The sequence below is a fragment of the Passer domesticus genome, unplaced genomic scaffold, assembly GCF_036417665.1.
Source record: "Passer domesticus isolate bPasDom1 unplaced genomic scaffold, bPasDom1.hap1 HAP1_SCAFFOLD_63, whole genome shotgun sequence".
Taxonomy (NCBI): Eukaryota; Metazoa; Chordata; class Aves; order Passeriformes; family Passeridae; genus Passer; species Passer domesticus.
Genome location: NW_026990166.1, coordinates 429,153 through 437,330, shown reverse-complemented (window position 1 = coordinate 437,330; position 8,178 = coordinate 429,153). Strand labels below are relative to the sequence as shown.

Below are 8,178 nucleotides of genomic sequence, written 5' to 3'. Positions count from 1 at the left end.
TGGGGCTGGGGAAGGAGTTTGGCTCTATGAACTGCCTGGTGCTGTGAAACAGGTTCATTTTTGTCAGATGAGGTGATGGTGTGCACGTGTCCACGTCTCCCTGCCTTAGTGCCCTTTGTGAGCTTCTTACTTGAGCTGGAATTTGTGGAGTGGTTAAAGCTTGCTGCCTTTTATTTCTTTGCTCCTATTCAGAGAAATGAGTTGTTGAAGTCTTTGAAATGTTCCGTTTTCATCCTTATGCAAGATAGTGAGGAATGCCTTCTTTTCATCCCTTAGGTAATTCTTTGCTTTATTATTGCATGCATTGAGATAGGATTAATGTAGGTTACAAGCAGTAAGAGAATATGGAATAAGACAACAACAAGCACAAGAGCAAAAGATAAAAATAGTCTCAGGAATTAACCTAGTAGTTTGATATTTCTATGAATATATAAAACACTTGCAACAATGCTTAAATCTCTTTTTCTTTCTGATAAAAAATGTGTTTTCAAGTATTTTGCATACAGGATTCCCCTGGGATGGAAGAACTTGAAGCATTTCAAGTCTGCAGCTTCAGGAATGAAATAAACTTTTGACTCAAGTTGTCAACCTGAATAAACTCTTAATTACCCCACAGCAATTGCAAGTTATAGCTAATAAGGATGGAATAAAAACACAATTGCTCTTTTTCCTCTTATCATTTTCTCCCTGGCCCTATAAAATTTGGGTTTGTGCCTTGTTCCTTAGTTTGCTTTCCAAACCATTCCATGTCCTCAGTAGATCTGGAGAACTGTCTCATGCGTAGATCTGAAGAATCAGTTTTGAATCTAGGAAATTAAAGGAAGAATCACATTTCATAAGCTTGGGCTTGGATTGAAAGCTTGAGATCATTGAAGTAGACATTGCTGAATGTTCAACCTGGTCTGGCAGGCTCCTCTCTCTGAAAGATGGGCAACTGAAACTTCTGTGCTTGCACAGAAAGGCAAATTATGGGATAGCTGGGAATTGGCTCTGGCCAGCTGGTGTCCCAGGTGTCATCTTTAATAGTTGTTTTCTTATGTTATCAGTAACCAGGCCTTTAGGCCAAGCACCTGTAGTGTTTGGGTTTTTGGTTGTTGGTTTGTTGTTTTTTTTTAATTTTTAAAAATTATTTGAGGGTTGGTCTGTTTGGTTTTGCTTCTGTTTGCTTGTTTTAGTTTTGGCCAGCTGCATTGGCAGGTGGCTGTGAGTGCACTGTAGTACCCCCAACTGCTGCCCAGCTCTGCTCTATTATGTTTCTTTTTCTTAGCCAGGTCTCATAAGCCCTCAAAAGAAATATAATACACCCAAGGACAGCTTATCTATTACTCTGGGGGCATAAAATTAGCAGGATGACTTCTGCTGCAGTGTTAGAAACAAAAAGGTTTAATAAAAGGCATAATAACAAAGAGAAAAACTTGAGCCAGGTGCAGCAGTCCGCTCCTGGTAAAAACACTTCACAAAAGCACTTAGCTCTTTTCTTCTCCTCTTTTTCTCCCTGATGGATCAAGCGGGACTTTTTGGCTTCTATCCAATTAGATGTCCTCAAGTATTTGGTGAAGTCCCTGAGGTCCCATGAGGTGGCTTTTCACCTAATCCTTGAGAGAAACTTCTGGCCTTCTTTCCTTTTCTGGGGGACAAAGGCTAGTTTTGCCACTCTGCCATTAGGGTGCACACTCCTACAGACATGGCTCTCTTTTCTTTCTTGGTCTCTTACCCCTCTGGCACTCAAAGCCATACTTGCTATTGTAGTCATTAGGTACACGGTCTTGCTAGGATGGTTGACTAATTCAGGAACAAACAGCCTTGCTGCCATACCAGGGACACTGCTCTGGAAATGGGCAGAAAGAGAAACCATTTAATGTTTTTCACTTTAGAAATGTCCATTGCAGCTTTATTTGCAGCAGAGTTACATTTACTGGACTGTCCAATACAATTCCATGTGTCCAGAGCTAACTTTAATCACATAATTTAGGAATGTCCAGCTGTAAATCTCACAGCCATGGGATCAAAAGTCCTTTCCACTTCTGGTTAAGTGGCTCTCCATTCCGGGTCTGGATGTACACCCAGTCTCCTGACTAGTGAGGACATTCTTGAACATTCAGGCTTATTAGTGAGACCAAAACAACAAACTTGCACGATGATAAAATCATTTTCTCCTAAGGGTTATGCTCTAGCAGCAGCATTTTGGCTTCCAGCCTTTGGTGGCAGACAAGGCTCAATAGCCAGGGCTGCCAGAAGGAGGCAGGGCAGGAGCAGTTTGCAAAGCTTCATTAAGAATCCAGGGAAACTGAGTCCCCATTTAATCCCCATTTTCTTTCCAGAGAGCCTCTAGGGATATTTCAATCCACCACCTTCTATCAACAACCATAACTTTTTGGAGGTGGTGCCAAGATTTTGTTTTCTCAGTTTTGATCCTTGTATGTTGAAATAACTTACAATAACACAGAAGAAGGTCAACAGGCATCAGCTGTTTCTCATGCATGGTATGGGGTTCCCCCCTCTGCAAGGGGTCCAAACTTTTCATACCACAAGTTGTTCCCTGAGCAAAAGACCAGCGCTTTTCACCATGTGCTTCCTTCTCCAAAAGTTCTATTTCATTCCCCCAAATCCAAATTCGCAAAACATTCTCCATTTCCCTTTCTTTGCGATCATTGCTTATTTTCCCGTGTAGTTCAACCACTTCTGTTGCAGAATGAGGTATCACTGCAGACACTGCATCCTGGTAAGTGAATTCCTTCTTTATCAGTGAGCAGGCCTTGGGATGAGGAGGGAAGAAGATTGGCTTTGCAGAGCTGAACCTCTCCTCCAGGGAGCAGAGGAAGGTGACATCATCTTCGGGGCATCCTGCCTCTGTATTTTATAGGGGTGGGCAGAGTTTAGGGTGAGGGGCGGGGTTGGACTTTGAGGCAGTAAAGCCCTCCCAAGGGCTGTGGGGCTGACCTTGCAGTCAGGAAGGCCTGGCTGTTCCTGGACTATGGAAAACACTGCTTCCAGGCCTTCCCCAGCAGTGTTAAATTGCAACTCTAAAGCTCTTTGGCTTTGGAAGAGCGTGTTTCACTGGTTTCTCATGGTTTGGGGGCTGGCTTCATCCTGGCATTCAATTCCTACTCTGGTCTGAGGCTGGCTATTGTTTCAGGCTCAGCAATTTGCAGCTGATGCAGCTCCTTTTCCAGCTGATGGGCACCATACAGCTCTGAGTCAAACCTCCATGCATATGGATACCAGGCATGGTCCTTTACTTGGAGTTTTTAATTTTCTTCTACCAAATTTCATGTTTCTCCACAAGTAACTGTGGATGGTGCTAGTTTCTCTCCATCCCCATCTCTCTTTAGGGCTGGACAAGCTTTCTATATAAGCTTTTAGCAAGTGCGTCACTGGAGAGCAGTTCAGATCAGTTTCTGCCTGGGATTCTATTACTTTTCTGCCAGAAAAGATCAGCTTTGACTGAAAATTTATTTCTCCTTTATTATGTCATGAACAGTTAATGCTGTATAAAAGGCCCATATCACCTCAAGAGTACCCTGCTTGCTGTGCCAATTAAAATGCAAGCCTCCAAAAACGTTGGTCTATGAGATACTTTAAAAGAATTTAAACTTGTTCATGTACTGTAAGTTAGAAAAGCAGGAGAAATACTGACGAGATGTTCTCAAGAGTTCGGAACAACATCAAAACCCTTCACTGGCAACATTTGAAAATCAGAGAACTTGAAAGGCAAAAATAATTTAGAGCAGGATTCAATCAACATAAAACATTCTATGAAGCATTAATTTAGCCCATTCAACTTATAATCTTAGTAAGTTAATTTTCATTTAGATTACTAAACCTGTTACATTTTAAGTTATTTTCAAAAATCTGAGAGGAGGGAAAAGGGAGAAGAAAGAGAAAAAGAGAATGACAGAAAAGAACCAACACAGCTATCACTCCAGGTTCCAGTGGTGTTCAGCCGATAGAAATTCCAAGAAGAGGTAGGGTCAAGACATATGGTGGCCACATATCCCAAGGTAAATAGCCTTTGGCTCTCCTGGGGCCTTCCCCCTCATGGGGCTCCCACTCACCTGGCCATTTAGGAGCTGGGTTAGGGGCTCCAGACACAGGTGTGGGGCATTGCCTCTGGTGTGCCAGGGATCAGTGGCCGCTGCTGGGCTGGGATACAGGCCTGGGGGTGTGGGGCATGCCGAGTGGGGCATGGCCTCACCAGAGCAAGGCTTGATCTGCCCCTTCCCCACATACAAGCCCCTGAAAAGTGTTGAGCCAGCAATCTCCTCTAGTCTCTCACAACAAGGTGTCCAGGTTCCTGTGCTTCTTGGCTGTCAAGACTCCACAGATTTGTGGCTGGATATTAAGAAACCTGGATATTTATTCCTTGCAAAAGCGGCAGCATGAAGGTTGTTTATTCTTTCGAAGGCCTTCCCTCCATTCTATGTCCTCTTCTTGAGGTAGTCCTTGTAAAGCCTCTCCTCTCTCTCCTTCTCCATGACAATGGAAAGGGACAATGGAGAAAACAATAAATGAGAGGTTAAAACTATTAGAGTTATAATGTAGTGAGGAAATAAAAAGCAGTGCACAACAATAAGAAGAAAATAGTGCAAAAGGAGGAATGGCTTAAGCAACAAAGGTGAAGTGTCACATGGGGCCCCTGGAACAAAGACACGATGGCGAGGGCTTACAGAATGGTTCTGATGGTAGATGGGGGCTGCTGGTGCTGCCTGGAGCAGCTGTGCACCTGCAGTGGCAGTTTCCTGCTCCCTCTCTGCAGCAGGGATGGTGGCAGTGGCGATGGTGATGGGTGTCTCTCTGTCCCTGCAGAGCTCTGTTTGGCACTGCCACTGCCATCAGTCTGCCACGCTGGGCATGTGTGTGGGAATGGGATCTGCCACTTTGCTGCCTCTTCCTACCACCCTGCTGGGCTCCACTTGGCTTGGCTGGACTCACTTGGGATCAGTGTCACCACTCTGGCTTGCCTTGTTCTGTTGCAGTGGAAAAACAGTCCCACATGCCACCCTGGCCCTGATGGTTTCAGCTGTGTGTCAGAGCTGCCACTTCCGTGCCACCCATTTCAGCCCCGCCTCCTGAGCAATATTGTGGAAGGAGAAAAATGGGGGAAAAAATGGTGGTGGTGCTTTGGTCCCAAGGCCTCCCTGTTAGAGTGAGTCAGACAGAACGATCCTCCTTGCATTTTCTGTCATGGCATTTCCCTGCTGTGGGAATGCCATTTCCCATAGCTATGATGTAAAATGTTTTGAATATATAGTATTCAATAATATAATACACATACATATATATAGATATATATATGTGTATATATAAATAAAATATATATACAGAAAGATCCATGACCATGTCTCTGTACCTAGGAGAAACCTCTAAATGTAATTAAAGCAGTGCTTCTTCTCCTTGTTTTCTGATTTCTACCACAAAGGAACAAGCCTTCTGATTTTTGCTCAGCAGAAATAGTGGCCAAAGACCACTAATGTGGTTCCTCATATCCTGGTCCCTTCTCAGTGCTCAGCTTCTCAGTGTGGGCTCTAGGGGCTGAGTGTGTTCCTGCTCTTACATGCCTTGAGCAACAGGTGATGGACTAGGAGGGCTTTTTGTGTTGCTTTGTAGCAGAGGAGAACTTTGCAGGCTTTTTTTGGCATTAGGTGTAGAGCAGGTCTGGTTCTATGCATGAATTCACAATCCAGCCTAGGGCGGCTGCTATTGTGATGTCAGCAGCCGCATCCCGGCGTTGTCAAGGCAAAGTTGCTGTGCCGAGGCCCAGGAGGGCTCAGTGTGCAGAGCAGCTCTGTGGCACGCTCACTGCAGGCGAACCTGCTGATCGACGAGGTCTCTGCCAGCAGGACTCGGAATATTTTTGTTTTTTCCCACAGGCGTTGTCTGGTGCAGACTTGAGCAGCGCTGCTCGAGCCATGGAGGGAGTGTGTGCTGCAGTTTGCACGGCTTTTTCCGTGGCTTATTCTGGGTACTTTCTCACCCACCTGGCACGTAAGTAGATGTTGCAGCATATGGAAACCAAAATGCCACAAAAAGGCCTTTGGTTGGGTCAAGCCGCTGTCAACAGCTCCAGCTAAGAGAGGGGTGTCTCTAGCCAGTGGGGAGTGGGCAGCATTTGTAATGTGGCCTGCAGGGATTCCACTCCTCCCATGGCACAGCCTGTGGCTATGGAGTTTAGAGTCTCCTCAGTTTGCTGGCTCAAGGAAGACAACTTCCAGGACAGGAAGAGTGGGAGAGCTTGTCAACAGTCCTTGTAAAAGCTGTGCACTGCTCTCCAGGACTGAGGGAAAGTCCCTCAGTTCAAGTCTTCTTGTCTATATTCCCTCATCCCAGCATGTGCCTGTGGACCTTGACACTTCCTGCACGCTAAAAGAGCCATGTGTTCTGTGATGAAGTCACAGAATCAGCTTGGAAAAGGCCTCTGAGATAGACATTTCAGAGGAGTTCTTGTATGCTCCCGAACCCTAGAGCTGTTCCTGTGCTGTGTCACAATAGAACTGCCACCCTGGCTAAGGGGCACTTGGGTGGAGCTTTTCTGGGGAAAGGCTCCAGTGAGCTCATGGCAATTGCTGCATGCAATCTCTTGAGAAAACTGAAGCACAGGAAAGGGAGGAGCTGTAGCTCCTGCTGGGTGGGGTGGGGCAGAAGCAATGATTGTTACAGAACCACTGGGCCTTGCTGAGTCTCAAGTTTCTATGGGTTGAGTGGCCACAGAGGACAGAAGGTAGACACCAGGCAATATTTTGTGCTGTTGACTTGCTTGCTGTGTGACACAGGGGTTGCAGCTGGAGTGGTGTAGTGAAAGCAGAATGCTCTGTCTTTGGGTTGACTTTTTGTGGGCTTGCCCAGCACAGGCAGTTTTCTTACAGCATCTGGTTGTTTTTCCCTTGTGTGTTGCAGGTCACATGACCCGTGCCTGGAGAGAATCCGGTCTTTGGGTGAGTGGGAAAGGAGCCTCTGGCTTTGGTAGCATTTGACAATTGTGGAGCAAGCTGTGAGCTGGGCCTGTTGCAGTCCAGTGCCAGCCTGGTTGGATGAATGAAACTACAGTCCAGACCCTTTGCAGCAAGAGCAGCAGCAGGAGGAGGAGCCCAGGCTGTTTTCTCCAGTTTCTTTTCAGAGCTTTTAAGCAGCTGGAAGTGGGGTTGCTTGCTGCTTTAAGCCATGACAGAATTTCTCCTGCACAAGAAAGTGCAGTCCCCTCTAATTGTCCCATTTTACTTGAGCTGGAACAACTTAGAATCCCATTTCTCTGCAGATGATTTCTCCTTAGTGCATCTGGGTCTAGAATATAAAGAAGGTCACTTGTCCCTCACGCTGCTGTCTGTCTGCAGAGCCCAGCACCAACCTCGGAGGATCCTCTGGCTGCGTGTCTTCCTGCAGAAGAGGCCAAAGAAGAGGAAGATGCTCCCCAAACTGCACCTGCTGCCACTGCAGGGCCTGAGCATCCAGCATCAGTAAGTGGCAGCTCTGGGTCGTGCTGTGGCTGGAGCAAAGCATAGCTGCAAGTTTCTGATCAGACAGCACCTCCTGTGCCTGGCTGAAGATGCTGTGGGCCAAAACCTTTCCAGTCCTTCCCTCAGTCAGTGGGGCTTGGAAAAGGGGAGTGGAACTTGGATTGTTTAGGCAGCAGGTTCCTACTGTTCTGAAAGGGGCTGTGAATTTGTCTTAGCAAGAGACAAGAGGTAGCATTAGGATGTCTTTGGATGCTCCTGGGGTACAAGTGAGGCCCTTGGTGGCCAGTGGCTGTGCAGGCTCCCTGTCCCCTGTGAGGAGAGCAGTGCAAAGATGCAGTTCACAAGCTTGCAGGACATGAGGAGGCACTGTCCCCAGCAGGGACCTGGCCCTCCCCACAGAGCAGCTAAAGTCAGTAGCTAAAGGAAGAGCTGAGCTGCAGCAGGGCCTGTAGCTGAATATAGGTGAGGTGGTGAATGACAGGTTCTTCCTGTCCCTCATGCTGCTGTCTGTCCACAGAGCACAAGGGCAGCGTCAGCACCTACTCTGGCTGCCTCTGTACCCGAGGAAGAGGCTGAAGAGGAGGAAGGTGCCAATGAACCTGGCCCTGCTGTCAGCCCACAGCCAGAGCAAACAACACCAGTAAGTGCCCGCTCTGGGTAGCAGCGTCTTTGGTGTCATTTTGTCCATCATGTAAAAGCAGCCTTTGGATTTTGTGCCTTGAGCTGT

At 46.8% G+C, this 8,178-nt stretch overlaps 2 long non-coding RNA genes across 4 annotated transcripts; one reads left to right on the top strand and one right to left on the bottom strand.

The window, feature by feature from the left end:
• Nucleotides 1-3,439: 3,439 nt before the first annotated feature.
• LOC135293018 (uncharacterized) lies at nt 3,440-5,713 on the bottom strand. 3 transcript variants are annotated; one of them, XR_010355160.1, is made up of 2 exons: nt 4,668-5,713; nt 3,440-4,466 (listed from the first exon to the last, which is right to left on the bottom strand). It is a non-coding gene; the product is annotated as an uncharacterized LOC135293018 (long non-coding RNA). The 3 variants fall into 3 exon arrangements; XR_010355161.1 differs by having other exon boundaries at nt 4,724-5,713; XR_010355162.1 differs by having other exon boundaries at nt 4,933-5,713.
• On the top strand, nt 4,676-8,091 carry LOC135293019 (uncharacterized). Its single transcript, XR_010355163.1, has 4 exons — nt 4,676-5,985; nt 6,895-6,932; nt 7,329-7,451; nt 7,969-8,091. It is a non-coding gene; the product is annotated as an uncharacterized LOC135293019 (long non-coding RNA).
• The last annotated feature ends 87 nt before the right edge of the window (nt 8,092-8,178 follow it).